We start from the raw sequence: 15465 nt of genomic DNA on the forward strand, positions 1-15465 counted from the left end.
ATCCTTAGCAATCTGTTTCCACTTTTTTATTCCTTTTTCATTTTCACAACATTAAAAAGCTCCTGATGGAGCCACATTGGCCTCTCTCTATTCTTCCTATCTTTCTTCCTCATCGGGATAGTTTGCTGTAGCACCTTCAAGACTATGTCTTTGAGAAACTGTCAACTCTCAGGAACTCCTTTTTCCCTTACATTTTCTTCTCATGGGACCTTACCTACCCATTTCTTTCAGTTTTGAAATACATTGCCCTTATTCTGCTGCTCTCACTCCTTCCTTTTCTAGTGCATAGGGGAGTAAACTGGGAGTCAGGACATGTGAATTGTTTTCCCACCTCTACCTCCAACTTGCTGTGTTTTGCTTTGGGTGAATTACTTGACATCTGTGTGCATCTGTTTCTCCATCCCCCCTTGTCTGTTTAAAATGTAATCTCATTAAGGAAAGGTCTTTCTTTTACTCTATGTTTCTACAGTACTCTAATGGCCCCCTGATCTCAGCTGAAGTCTCTAGAAGTTACTGAAATATAAATAGAGGAGAGATTCAGTAAGCTGAAGAGGATGATATCTAATATCTGAAAAAGAAAAATTGTAAGATTTTCAATAGCACCTAAGTGCTAGGTGGATTGGCACCTAGTGGAATTTTTAAGCAAGTTACGTGAATGATAAATGTGTCAACAGCCTTAAAAAATAAATCTTACAGGAATGTTGATGCTTCTCACCATATTTAGCAATCACCTGAACATTGTTGGAAGGTTAACAATTATACTAGTGTTGACACAAACTTGTGTCATTTTGCCGTAAGGTTCATATGAGTGTCTGGGTTTGTTGTTAGTGCGCAGCAAGTTGGCCTGTCAGTCTACAGCACGCATCAGGGCTACTTCTATATTGCACATCACTTTCAGCAGCATAGGAGTGATGTAGCTAAGGACCACAGTGAATAGGAAGTTGGGTCCACACTGCTGTGTGTAGCTACACGTGGGAGTGAAAGACTTTGTCAGGAGAGAGATTTCAGAGTACTTCACTGTGCCAGGGAAAGGCTCCAGCAGTGGGGAGGCAGTGAGACACCACACTGCTAAAGATGGCACTGTGGATGGGGGAGACACAGCTTTGGGGTGTAGAGAGCGCTGTAAGGTATCTACTTCCGTAAAAGTCCACAGGGTTCAGGCATGTTTTTCCTCTACTTGCCTAAGCAGTGCCTCATCATATACATAGCTATTTATACTCATGCTAGAGCGGCGAGCTGTGTATGTATCTATATGCCTGCAAAAGAAGTGTCATGTGTTTACTCTACTTGCCAAAGCACTGTCTCACCATCTGCACAGGTATTATTACCCATGCTAGAGGGGGCCAGCTGTATATACACTGTTTGCCATATACCCTGTCAAAAGAAGTGTGCGGCACAGACGTGCTTTAAGTTTCCTCCTGAATCTTGCTGCTTCCCACTAACAGTTGCTTAGTGTGCTTTGATTTACTGTAATTTAAAACAGGAGTAGTTTGATGGGAACTTTTTAGTGAGTGGTAGCAGTGCCCACACTGACACACTATGCACTGTAGATTCACACGCCGGCTTGCCCACATTGACACTTCATCTAGACAAGGCCGTTGACAGACATTACAACAGGGTAGGTGTTACACTCCAGCACTTGAACATTCAAGTTGTGTAGTATGTAACTGAGTTAAGCACTTTAACTGCTTGCCTCCAATGTTCTCTTATTTCTTGGCAGATGGACCTCATGACCAGTAGAGAAATAGAAAACCAAACAAGTGTGCAAGAGTTCATCTTACTGGGCTTTTCTGGCACTTGGTATTTTCGGATGTCCCTTGTTGTGCTGTTTTCTGTGATGTACGTGCTAACAATCCTAGGGAATGTGTCCATTATAGCTTTAGTGTGGATCCACCCACAGTTCCACACCCCATGTACTTCTTCCTTTGCAATCTCTCCTTCCTGGAGATCTGGTTCAACACAGCATGTGTCCCCAAGGCTATTGGTGTCATGCTAGGGACAAGTCAAGCTCTCTCTTTCGCTGTCTGCCTCCTGCAATTCTTTTTTTCCCTCTCCATGGGTTCTACAGAATGTTTCCTCCTGGCTGTCATGGCCTATGACCACTATTTGGCCATATGCCACCCATTGCGCTACAGCTCCCTCATGAACAGCACCATCACTGTTCGGCTGGCCCTTATCTCTTGGCTGTGTGGTTTCCTGGCTATCTCTGTGCTGGCATCTCTAATAGCCAGGTTGTCTTTCTGTGGCCCTAACATCATCAATCATTTTGTTTGTGACATAGATTCCTGGATAGCGCTTTCCTGCACTGACACAAGCCTCATTGAACTGACAGCATTCATTATCTCAATCATTGTTGTCGTGATTTCATGTGCGATAACACTGGTCTCCTACTTTTACATCATCTCCACCATCTTGAGAATCCCATCAGCCCAAGGCCAGCAAAGGGTCTTTTCCACTTGCTCTGCCCATCTCTCTGTTGTGACTATTTGGTACGGCTCCATCACTTTTCTGTATGTCAAGCCATCTGCACAGAACTCATTGGATTTGAATAAAACAATCAACATCTTTAGCACTGTAGTAACTCCGATATTAAACCCTTTCATTTACACTTTAAGAAATAAAGAGGTGAAGGAAGTCTTGGTAAAGGTGTTCAGTAGGCATTCAAACTGGATTTAATAGAAATTTAGTCAAAAGGACCAAAACATTTCTGAAGGTCATGAATATAGTAGAAAATTAGGAAAAAGGATTTTTCTTAACATGAGAGTCAGACACGTAAATCCTACTTTAAATTCTAATCTACTTTCTTTGTGCAGGTGATCATGTCTTTGCTTTTTGGCTTTCCTCATTTGCAGTAATAAACTGCTACTTTTTTCTTGGATGAGATCAAGTTATTGACTGTTGTCCACTGATCTGATCTTGGAGAGTTTATAGTTTGGGTAAAATATAATCTAGCTGTTAAGCCTGCTTATAGAAATAATAATGGAAGTTCTGGAGCTGTAATGTGAAGCACAGGAAATACAAATATTTAATACAAAATATATGTATTAAAAGTTGGCTGTCTCTGGGTTTTAATCATTAATTGTTAAGGGGTTAGAGTGAGGCCTAGCAGAAGTTGGAGTTGCATAAGGCAGCGTGAGTGTTATGAGTGCTTGACTGAAGGTTGTGAATCATACTAGCTTGACCTAAGGTTTTAAAATGCATCAGTATGTATCTTGTAATAGTTAGCAATGCATTTGCGGTGAAATAGGTAAACCAGAAAGGAACAGACAGTAGCATCTTAGTGGCTTTTTGCAACAAGAGCTAACTGCATTGAGCTTCAAAACTATTGGGAAAGGGACTGGTGCAGATGATTGTATTACTGTTGAAAAGGTAATTATGGTGAATTGGAACATCATCTAAGGACAATTGGAACCCTAAAATTGGTATTCTGGATTACCAAATAGGAATAGGGGGCTGAGATTTGACTTGATCAGATATTGTTCCAGATGTATGTGGGAAGAATGCAAAAAAGGAGTACAAAAGTGTATCAAACTTGTCTCTAGCTGGGACACTGGAATTATGCTATGGGATAACCAGGTACGAAACATGGCCCAGCTCTTTCCTCTCGGGGTGATTTCCACATACTTTTTCTTCCATCTTTCTTTCTAAGGGTTTCCATAAAGTTGTAAGCTATGCACAATGCAATATTGCAAGTATCAAAAATACACCCCTAGTTTAGTTGCTGCTTCACTGGTAGTCATTTTCCTGCTTTCTTGTGCTGGGTCACACCCTCTTTGCAGTTCACTGAAACTGGGATGCGCTCAGCTCAGGGCTGCTTAGTGAACAGAGACTTTCTAAGCTAACTATACCCAAGAGATAGAAAGAAAAAACAAACAAACAAACAAAAAAATTCAGCTTGTAAATTCCTTTTGCTAGCTGCTTCCTCACAGCTTGAAATCTTCTCTTAACAAAGACTCTTGTTAAAAAAACTTAACACCTCTGCCTTCAGCTCTGCTTCCTAAACAGCTAAAAAGGAGGAAAAAAAAAATCTTACTGCCTTTGGTTTAAAATAATCCCACCACTCTGCTACCATGTCAAGGTTCATTCCCCACTCTGAACTCTAGGGTGCAGATGTGGGGACCTACATGAGAACCTCTAAGCTTAACTACCAGCTTAGATCTGGTTTGGCTGCCACCACCCAATTTATTTGAGTCATTTGGGAAACTCTGTCTACCTAACCCCACAGAATATCTCCCTCCCTCCCAAGTACTATAATCCTTCCCTTGGTAGCCTTGAGAGACTTCTCTACCAAGTTCCTGGTGAACACTGAACCAAACCCTTGGATCTTAAAACAAAGAGAAATTAACCATTCCCACTTCTTCCCCCCTCCCCACCAATTCCTAGTGAGTCCAGATCCAATCTCCTTGGATCTTAAAACAAGGAAAAATCAATCAGGTTCTTAAAAAGAAGGCTTTTAATTAAAGAAAGAAAGGTAAAAATCCTCTCTGTAAAACCAGGATGGAAAATAACTTTACAGGGTAATTAGATTCATAGAGCCCAGAGGAACCCCCTCTAGCCTTAGGCTCAAAGTTACAGCAAACAGAGGTAAACCTTTTAGCAAAAGGAACATTTACAAGTTGAGAAAACAAAGATAAACCTAACACGCCTTGCTTGGCTGTTATTTACAAGTTTGAAATATGAGAGACTTGTCCAGAAAGATTTGGAGAGCCTGGATTGATGTCTGGTCCCTCTTAGTCCCAAGAGCGAACAACTCTCAAAACAAAGAGCACACAAACAAAAGCCTTCCTCCCCACCAAGATTTGAAAGTATTTTGTCCCCTTATTGGTCCTTTGGGTCAGGTGTCAGCCAGGTTACCTGAGCTTCTTAACCGTTTACAGGTAAAAGGATTTTGGTGTCTCTGGCCAGACGGGATTTTATAGTATTGTGCACAGGAAGGCTGTTATCCTTCCCTTTATAGTTATGACATAAGGGTTTCCATAAAATTGTAAGTATGCACAATGTGCTGGTCATGACCTGGTCACACCTTGAATGGTGGGAGATTCTGGCTGTTGCTTTTATTCACTTAGATCTGCCTGGCATTTTTCAAAGAAAGAATACTTCCTTTGAAAATATTTGGTCTTTTTTAGTTGAAATTGTCAGCATTATCGACATTTTTCATGACAAGAAATTATGCACTTTTAATGTATTGTTTGAAGAAGCGATCAAAGGTATCTCAGCATGGATATTGAAAAATATTCAGTACACCTCTACCCCGATATAACACTGTCCTCAGGAGCTGAAAAATCTTACCTCGTTATAGATGAAACCACGTTATATCGAACTTGCTTTGATCCACTGGAGTGTGCAGCACTGCCTCCCCTCAGCCCCCGAGAGCACTGCTTTAAGGTGCTATATTCGAATTCCTGTTATATCGGGTCACATTATATTGGGGTGTAGAGATGTATATGAAATTTTTCAGACAATATTGACATATATATTAACATATATAAAACATATATTTATAACATATTACGTTACTTATGTAAGCTGGCTTAAGGGGTCTGATGAAAAAGGTTATTGATGAGTAGATGATAGATGGGGAAGACAGGACTGTGCTCCCCTCTCCAGTACAAGGGAGGAAGGTATTAAGCTTTGTGAATGGGTGAACCCTTGGGGATGGAAGGCTGACTCATCACCTCACTACACTCAAGCATTTTCAGACCTACAATAACTCATGAAAGTACGTGGGTTCCTTTACATAATGGAGCCAACTAGTGTTTGAGTAACTCAGACTCATGAATCCAGAAAAATCCACCCTGAGGGTAGTGTTACTTGCAGGTTGTATAGTGTTACTGATGTACCCCATCCACATCAATCTTCTCCTTCCCATTATATGCTTCCTCTCTCTTTCCCCATAGAAATAAAGGGTACTTTGGTTGGTGGTTTAAAAGTTATGGAGGTGGCAGAGTATATCTTTGAGGTATCAGGCCAGTCATAAGGATAAACTCCAGTTTGGGGATAGTCAAAACCACATAGGGAGATAAGGTAAGGTTCCTGAATACCATAACCACTCATTACGGGCTAAGAACCCGGGCCATTGAAACCCACTGTGGCCAAATCAGAGGGACATCAGGTAAGGGCTTCTCTTGATGATTAGCTGCCCTTAGGGGTACAGTGACCCATGAAACCACCTTATATAGATATTTATCTTTCAGACATATGTCTAAAAAGATATAAATATAGATATAGATCTATATCAATGGTGTGTTTCAGACAAATGTATACATAGAAATTGTATCTGAAAGTTTTCATGTACCATTTTTTTTCAATATCCAGTCAGATACGTTTTTTGATCAGAGAGAGTGAGAGAGAATTTTGGCTTTTAAAATACTTTTAATAAACACAGAAAGAAAAAGAATATAAATTCCACAGCAGTTGGTCACCCCAACAGTTCATTTATAATAGCCCAGTGCTGCATAAATTGTTTCAAATTGCTTATAAGAGTACAATATCTAAACTCCAAATGAAGACATGAAACCCCTAAACATCTAAAATAATAATAATAATAATAATAATAATAATAATAATAATAATAATAATAATAATACCTTTGCAACCCCAGTACCAATAAATTACTATCATCTACTTTTATAATGGACATCTTTGCTTGACTCAAAATAAAGTTTTCCAGGCATACAACAGATCTCTCTATGAATCTATACTTAACAGTAAAATAAATACAGTAAAAGAAAAATCAGGGGATAATAACTTAAAAATACTCCAAGGTAAAACAAATAATATCTGTCACCTGAAACATGAAAAAAATATGTCTCTTTTATGGCGGACCTGACATGGACACCTGCAGAGTCAAATGATATATAAACATTTTCATGGCAATAGCCCCATGAAAAATTTTCCATTGGAGATCATCCTTCCTTTCTGCAATTGGAGGCTTGTATACAGTTCACCAGGCTGGATGAATGGAGTCCGCCACCAGAAGCTGTCTCCCATCAGGGCAGGCGCTTCCATTTAGGCAACCTAGGAAGTCGCCTAGGCGCCAGGATTTGGGGGGGTGGCATTTGCCGCCTTTGGCAGCAATTCGGTAGTGGGGGGGTCCTTCCATGTCCCGGGTCTTCGGTGGCAATTCTGCGGCGGGTCCTTCACTTGGTCCAGGACCCGCTGCCGAAGTGCCCCGAAGACCGGGAGCACGGAAGGACCCCCCCCGCCGCAGAATTGCTGCCAACGACCAGGAGCACAGAAGGACCCCCACCTAGGGCACCAAAAACCCTGGCGCCATTCCTGTCTCCCATATCATGCTGAGATAATCAACAAGCATTCAAAAATGATGAATCTTTACTGCAAACATATACAATGGCTTATGGCCCAAGGTATTAGCAGTAAGTTCAGAAGATCCATTGAAGGCAAGCAAACTGCCAGGCTTCACAACATCCTCATCCACAATGGAAGCAACAGGCAAGAAAATAGAAACATTAGCATAATCAGGAATTAGTATAATCAAGGAAGCAAGTGTCCAGACTGACAATATTGCCCTAGGAAGGACGGATTCCACCAGTGATAAAAACCAAGAAATTCAGTGTACCAAATGAAAACCAAGTTTGACAGCCAAGATATCTGCTGAGACGCGTGCAAAATTAGTAAAATCAGTTAAATGAACCAGTTTTGTTATGTCTGTTGCAGTAAAGGAATAGACAAGACTCCTAGAAACAAGACTAGGAATCTTCACAAGAAGGTTTTAAGCAAGTGTTTCAGCAAGCACTCCTGGGAACTCCAACCTATCCAAAAGCCTCAACTTAAAAAATCTCCAAGCACTAAAAAGGCCTTGATTAGAAAAATTAATACCTCAAAGCGGAGGCAACCAGGATCGACCAAAAAAGTTCCTGATCAAAAGCCAAACTCCCCACCTGACAAAGAAAAACAAAGGCCAGTTGCTTCCAAGAAACAGACTCATCCACAAGCAACAGCTTCTGCAGCAACTGTATCCAAAAAGTAGAGATTCTGCTCAAAAGACCAGTGAGACTTTGACCCCTTTCCACATCAGCAGATACAAAATACTCTGCCTCAGCCAGCGATGGCCATCCCAGAAAAATCCAAAAGAACCTTGTGAACTTTTTCTAAAAAGAGTGGAGGGGGATACAAAACAATGCACTTATGCCACAACACGGAGGCAATTTAATTATTAATCAGTGACACACACCCTTGGAATAAGAGTAGAGGCAAACACCACTTCCACCTTTGCAACCTCCCCTCCAACTTTTTCATAACTCTCTCCCAAATCCTACCCAAAATATCATCTGGTCCCAGCATATTTCCTGTGCCTTAAAGCCAGACCACCTGCACAGTAGCCCTCCCTGGCAAAGTTAGAGGGTGGGAGATCACTCAAGCCCCCAGCAGGAGTGTCTCATTCGTCCCCCAATTTATGCCAGCTGAAGAAGCCTGCTAGAAAGAGTAATGACATTCAGTCAAAGCCTGGACATTGCAATCATGAGTAATAAACACAGTCACATTGTTAGCATATGCAGAGACTTTCAAGGGAGCACAAACTGGTACAGGAAGAGAAGGGTGTCATAAACAGATAGTTACGGGTTAATGCCTCTTTTACCTGAAAAGGGTTAAGAAGATCACCTAGCCTAGCTGACACTTGACCAGAGGAACCAATGGGGGAACAAGATGTTTCAAAAGGAAGGAGGGAAGTTTTTCCTTTGTTTAGAGTCAGTTTTCAGTTTCAGCCGGAGTGAAAATGTCAAGGAACCAGCCTCTTATCAGAGTAGTAAGTTTTAGAAAGGAATAAATAGGTTTATGTTTATTTTCTTTTTGTAGCTTGTCTTAGCATTGGGGAATAATCAAATTGGGTATTCGTGTGTGTACTAAGGTTTTTGTCCAGGGGAACATCCTGTGTTTTAAATCTGTTGTCTGTGAGATCAGCTTGTATGATATCCAGGGCCGGCTTTAGGCCTATTCCACCAATTCCCCCAAACCGGCCCCGCGCCTAAGAGGGCCCTGCACTCAGTGAGAATCCCTTCCCTGGCTAGAGGCGCCTTTTTAATTTTTACTCATCTGGTGGTGCTCAGGGTCTTCAGTGGCACTTCGGTGGTGGGTTCTTCGCTCGCTCTGGGTCTTTGGCGGTGGGTCCTTCAATGCCTCTGAGGACCTGGAGCGAGTGAAGGACCCGTTGCCGAAGTGCTGCCAAAGACTCGGAGCACTGTACAGTGAGTACAAGCCCTACATGTTTTTTTACGTGTCTATTTTTTTTTGTCATCCCCTGCGGGGGGGGGGGGGGGCCATCAAAACAGTTCGAATTGAGCCCCGCACTTCCTAAAGCTGGCCCTGGCTGCAGGGAATACATCACATCTCTCTATGTGAGACAGATACATGTATATCTATCATTCTCTATAGAGATGGAAAGATAGTCATGTACCTTTATTTGTCATTTTTCTCACTGTCTCTGATACTATGGGATAGTATTAAAATGGAAAAAGTCAATGATGGTTATGAAGGAGATTAGAGAGATACAATATCAGATAGTAAACAGTCAGTAGGAAAGTTTTAGAGTTGACTTAAATAGCTGAAAGCTAAGAAATAAAAATGATGACACGATGACAATGCATCAGGTTTAATTTTTAAAGAAAATTTTACTTAACATTTTCTACTGATGCCCAGGCAAATGTCCGTCTGTGCAGAGCCCTTCCCTTCTATGGTGACACTGAAAACACAATGTCAAGTAACACATAGACTGAAACAATGTTAATGTCAGCTTTTGCCTTTTGGCCCTACTCCTGGCCTCACAACTCCTTGGTCCTGCTCCCCTGGATGGAGCCCCGCAACCTCGCAGACCCACTCTTCTGGCAGGAACTCCCGTAACCCCGTGGTCCTGCTCCCCTGGCTGAGCGCGGCAAGTCTCGTGGCCCTGCTACCATGGCCAGAGCCCCGCAACCCCTGTAGCCCCGCTACCCCAGCTGGAGCTCCGCATCCCCGCAACCCCACTACCCCTGCCAGAGCTCCGCAATCCTGCAGCCGCGCTACCCCGGCTGGAGCCCCGCATCCCCGCAGCCTGGTCTCCCAGCTGGAGCCCCACAACCCAGCGGTCTTGCTCTCCCGGCAAGTCCCGTGGCCCCGCTACAGTGGCTGCAGCCCCACAACCCCATGGTCCCGCTCCCCTGGCAGGAGCTCTGCATCCCCGCATCCCCGCTACCCCAGCCAGAGCTCTGCAATCCCGTAGCTGCGCTCTCCTGGCCGAAGGGGAACCCCGCGGTCCCGCTACCCCGGCCGGAGCCCCAAGGCCCCGCTATCCCAGCCAGAGTCCTGCAAACCCACAGCCCCACTCTCCCGGCCAGAGCACTGCAACTCCTCGGTCCTGCTGTCCCGGCCAGAGCCCCAACGCCCCGCTACCCCAGCCGAAGCCCCGCAAACTCGCAGCCCCACTCTCCCGGCCAGAGCACTGCAACTCCTCGGTCCTGCTGTCCCGGCCAGAGCCCCAACGCCCCGCTACCCCAGCCGAAGCCCCGCAAACTCGCAGCCCCGCTCTCTCAGCCAGAGCTCCGCAGCCTTGAGGTCCCGCTCCCCCGGCCGGAGCCCTGCAACCCCGCGGTCCCGCTCTCCTGGCCAGAACACCGCAACCATGCAGCCCCGCTACCTTGTCAGAGCCCAGCAGCACCGCGGTCCCGCTCCCCAGGCCAGAGGGCGGCAAGTCCCCCTGCCCCACTACATGGCCAGAGCCACGCAACCCCACAGTCCCGTCCCACGGCCTGAGCCCTGCAGCCCCGCTTTCCGGCCAGAGCCCGGCATTCCCTCGGTCCCGTTACCCCGGCTGGAGCCTCGCATCCCTGTGGCCGCTCTCCCGGCCAGAGTGCCGCAACCCTGAGGTCTCACTCTCCCAGCCTGGACTCCGCAACCCCGCAGCCCTGCTCTCCAGCCGGAGTCCCGCATCCCCGCGGCTGCTCTCCCGGCCAGAGCCCCGCAACTCCGAGGTGCCACTGTCCCAGCCGGAGCTCCGCAACCCCACAGCCCCGCCAGAGGTGTAGCGAAACGCCCTCCATACCCTCTGACCGGAGGGGGCCCCGCAAGGAAGGGGGCCCCTAAAAGTGGCAAAAATAATATAAGGTATAACTAAGTAAGTGACATTTATTGACGCTATTGTACAATCTATGTCGGTTTTACTGACAAAACCGTGAAGTCATTATGATACATCATAATGCTATTGGCTACATCAGTTGTCTGTCGGTCAGTTTCGAATTTTAGTTGGACCCATTCAAAGAATGTGTATATGCGTTCATAATGGTGGTCGGCGGATAAATGTTATTAATTTAGTTGTTTAGTTTTTTATCGTTTCCAACACAGAAGCGTGCTTTGTGATGTCTAAGAGAATGTATAAGAGCGGAGCTAGTAAACGAAAGGCAGCAAAAGATGCTGAGAAGGATATAGATATAGATTGCGGACGCATCAGTTGGAAGCAACAGAGGAGGAGAAGGACCTTGGGGTATTGGTAGATCACAGGATGACTATGAGCCGCCAATGTGATATGGCCGTTAAAAAAAGCTCTTGCGGTTTTAGGATGCATTAGGCGAGGTACTTCCAGCAAAGATAAGGAGGTGTTAGTACCGTTATATAAGGCGCTGGTGAGACCCCACCTGGAATACTGTGTGCAGTTCTGGTCTCCCATGTTTAAGAAGGATGAATTCAAACTGGAACAGGTTCAGAGACGGGCTACTAGGATGATCCGAGGAATGGAAAACCTGTCATATGAAAGGAGACTCAAAGAGCTTGCTTGTTTAGTCTAGCCAAAAGAAGGCTGAGGGGCGATATGCTTGCTCTTTATAAATATATCAGAGGGATTAATATTAGGGAGGGAGATGAATTATTTAAGCTTAGTACCAATGTAGACACAAGAACGAATGGGTATAAACTGGACACTAGGAAGTTTAGACTTGAAATTAGACGATGGTTTCTAACCATTAGAGGAGTGAAGTTCTGGAACAGCCTTCCAAGGGGAGTAGTGGGAGCAAGAGACATATCTGGCTTTAAGATTAAGCTTGATAAGTTTATGGAAGGGATGGTATGATGGGAGAGCCTAATTTTGGCAATTGATCTTTGATTATCACCAGATAAGTATGCCCAGTGGTTGGTGATGGGATGTTGGATGGGATGGGATCTGAGTTACTGCAGAGAATTCTTTTCTGAGTGCTGGTTGGTGAGTCTTGCCCACATGATCAGGGTTTAGCTGATCACGATATTTGAAGTCGGGAAGGAATTTTCCTCCAGGGCAGATTGGCAGAGGCCCTGGAAGTTTTTCACCTTCCCCTGCAGTGTGGGGCATGGGTCACTTGCTGGTGGGTTCTCTGCAGCTTGAGGTCTTCAGACCACAATTTGAAGACTTCAGTAACCCAGGCATAGGTTAGGGGTTTGTTATAGAAGTGGATGGGTAGGGTTCTGTGGCCTGCTTTGTGCAGGGGGTCATACTAGATGATCACATTGGTCCCTTCTGACCCTATACTCTATGAATCTATGAATCTAAGGAACTTGAGAAAATTCCAAAGTTGTCAACTTATTTTGCGCTGCAATCCAACGTACAGGTACAGACACATGAAACGGACAGCGCTAGCAGTGATGAATCGTATCTAGAAGTACCCAGAAGTGCTTCAAGTGAGGTCGAAGGTGAAGCCAGTTGTTCTACCAAACAAACTGTGACGGATATTTCAGTTGCTGCCCGGAAAGAAGTATCTGAATCTGAACCACTGACTGATGATCCAGGAGATTGGCTGTCTATAATATCAGACAGGCAAGTGTGTGACATTGTTGCACGTGGCCCACCGCAGCAGAATGAAAGTTACGAATTTCCATTTAACGAGGAAAGACGGAGGTTCACAAGTACTCATTTCTATTGAACCATGGCAAATGGCGGGAAAATAAGACGTTCATGGTTAATGTACTCAGTTCAGAAAGATGCCATTTTTTGTTTTTATTGTAAATTATTTGGCACTGGCAACATATCGCTACGTCGTGGAACATCTGCTTGGAAAGCACTATCAAAAAGACTTCAGCAGCATGAAACAGGCAAAGGTCATCAAGACTGTATGGTGAAATAGTTTGACCTTTGGTCAGGTATAGTAAACCGTACATCTATTGACCAACTCGAATTGCAGGTTTTTCTGAAAGAAAGCAATTTCTGGAGAAATGTTGTCAAACGCATGGTTGATGTCGTTATTTTCTTATCCGAAAGAAACTTGGCATTTCAAGGAAGTAATGAAAAGCTCGGCTATCCTTCGAATGGCAACTTTTTGGGACTGTTTGAATTGCTTGCAAAGTATGATACTGTCCTCAGAGAACTTTTACAGAGGATTAAGAAGGCAGAGACACATGTTCAGTACCTCAGTCCACAGATCCAAAACGAGCTGATTCAACTTGTTGCCAGTAACATTCAAGAGGCCAACATAGCACAGCTTAAAAAAGCAAAATATTATTCAGTTATTTTGGACTGTACTCCCGACGTGTCACATGAAGAACAGATGTCTGTGGTGTTACGCTTTGTTGAATGCAACGGTGAAGATGGTGTCAATATTCGTGAAGGGTTTGTTGGTTTTCTTAATGTTCATGATACAACTGGAGAGGGCTTGTTGGAAGCGTTTCTTGAAAAGGCAAACAACTTAGGAATAGACATTGCTGACATGAGAGGCCAAGCTTATGATAACGTCGCAAATATGAGAGGAAAGAATAAAGGAGTTCAAGCCCGCATGCTAGAAATAAATGACCGTGCCTTGTATGTACCATGTGGAGCTCACACTTGGAATCTTGTGATCTCAGATGCGGCAAAGTCATCGAAATATGCCGTTGACTTTTTCTGTCTGATTAACAGAATATACGTTATCTTTTCTTCTTCACCTTCACGTTGGGATATACTTCAAGAACATATGCCAATATCTGTTAAAGGGTTATCGAACACTCGTTGGGAGTCGAGAATTGATGCTGTGAAGCCATTGCGTTATCACCTTGAAGAATTGTGCAACGCTTTGTCATCTTTGCGAGAATATGCGCTCGAAAAGAAAGATGGCAATACAGCAACAGAAGCCAGTGCGCTTTTAGACTATGTTACTACATGGCCTTTTGTTCTGACTGTGTACACTGGTACGATATACTATTTCACGTCAATAAACTCAGCAAATTAATTCAGTCACCAGATCTGTCAATTGACGTACTGCAGGCAAAAGTCAGTGCTACAATGAAGTTTTTGGAAGGCTATCGAAATACAGGATATAACTCTGTGGTCACAAATGCACATGAAATAGCAGAGCATATGGGTATTGAGCAGGTGTTTCCAGAAACCAGAGTGTGACGTAAGAAGAGAATGTTTGATTACGAATGTGCTGATGATTCGAGTCATCTTTCTGCCGAAGAAAAATTCAAATCGCAGTTCTTTCTTGTTTTCACTGATCAGGCCATATCTTCTGTTTGGTCGCGATTTGACCAACTCGTGGAGTGGTGTAAGTTGTTTGGATTTCTGTACAACGCTAACAGCCTGAAGCAGTGTCAAAGAGAAAATGAACTGGAGAATCACAGCAAAAATTTTGAAAGAAAAATGAGAGACATTGATGCCAACGAACTCATAATGGAATTGAATCGTTTTATTTATGTCATCGAGAAAGAGAGAGGACTTGTCACGGCAAACAATTTTTTAACGTACATATACAAGAACAGCCTTCAGGAGATATATCCGAATCTTTGCATTTGCATCAGAATTCTTCTGACCACACCAGTTACTGTCGCTGGTGCTGAAAGGAGCTTCAGCAGAATGAAACTGATCAAGAATATCCTGTGCTTAACCATGACAGATGACAGATGCGCTTGCAGTTATCTCAATCAAAAACAAGATTGCCAGATCTCTGGACTATGATGCATTGATTAACCAATTTGTGGAGAACAAGGCTCAAAAGAAGCGCTTTGCATAAATACGGAATACATGTACACTGCAGGCCTATATATACATAATATGAACTCTGTATATTGTATAAAATAAATACTGCATTCCAGTTTCTGCATTGTAAGGGACCCTGGACATATGTTCGGAGGGGGCCACGTTCTTTGTTGCTACTGCCCTGGGAGTCAAAGTCCATCCACTTTTGCTTCCCCTACTAACTCTTTCTGGTTTGTGAGCAGCAGATCAAGAAGAGCTCTGCCCCTAGTTGGTTCTTCCAGCACTTGCACCAGGAAATTGTCACCTACACTTTCAAATTTTAACGCCGCTTCCAATGGACTACTGTGACCCCACTGAAGTCAAAGGGCCTGATGCACCTCTCACTCAGCTGGTGTAAGTGAGGAGGTGAATGGTAGAAGTGTACACCTAACTCCCCACAAAATGGCTGGTAGGAGAGACTTTGGTACCTAGCTCCAGCAGAGTTTTCAGGACAGAGAATCCTGAGTGCAGAGATCACACCCTCTGCTCATCATTTCCTACTGGCTAATGGACTGGCTCTGGCT

At 44.0% G+C, this 15465-nt stretch overlaps 1 pseudogene; it reads left to right on the forward strand.

Moving 5' to 3' along the window:
- The first annotated feature begins 1795 nt into the window (after positions 1 to 1795).
- On the forward strand, positions 1796 to 2676 carry LOC127032122 (olfactory receptor 6F1-like; annotated as a pseudogene).
- Positions 2677 to 15465: the final 12789 nt, after the last annotated feature.

Source organism: Gopherus flavomarginatus, chromosome 12, assembly GCF_025201925.1.
Source record: "Gopherus flavomarginatus isolate rGopFla2 chromosome 12, rGopFla2.mat.asm, whole genome shotgun sequence".
Classification (NCBI taxonomy): Eukaryota; Metazoa; Chordata; order Testudines; family Testudinidae; genus Gopherus; species Gopherus flavomarginatus.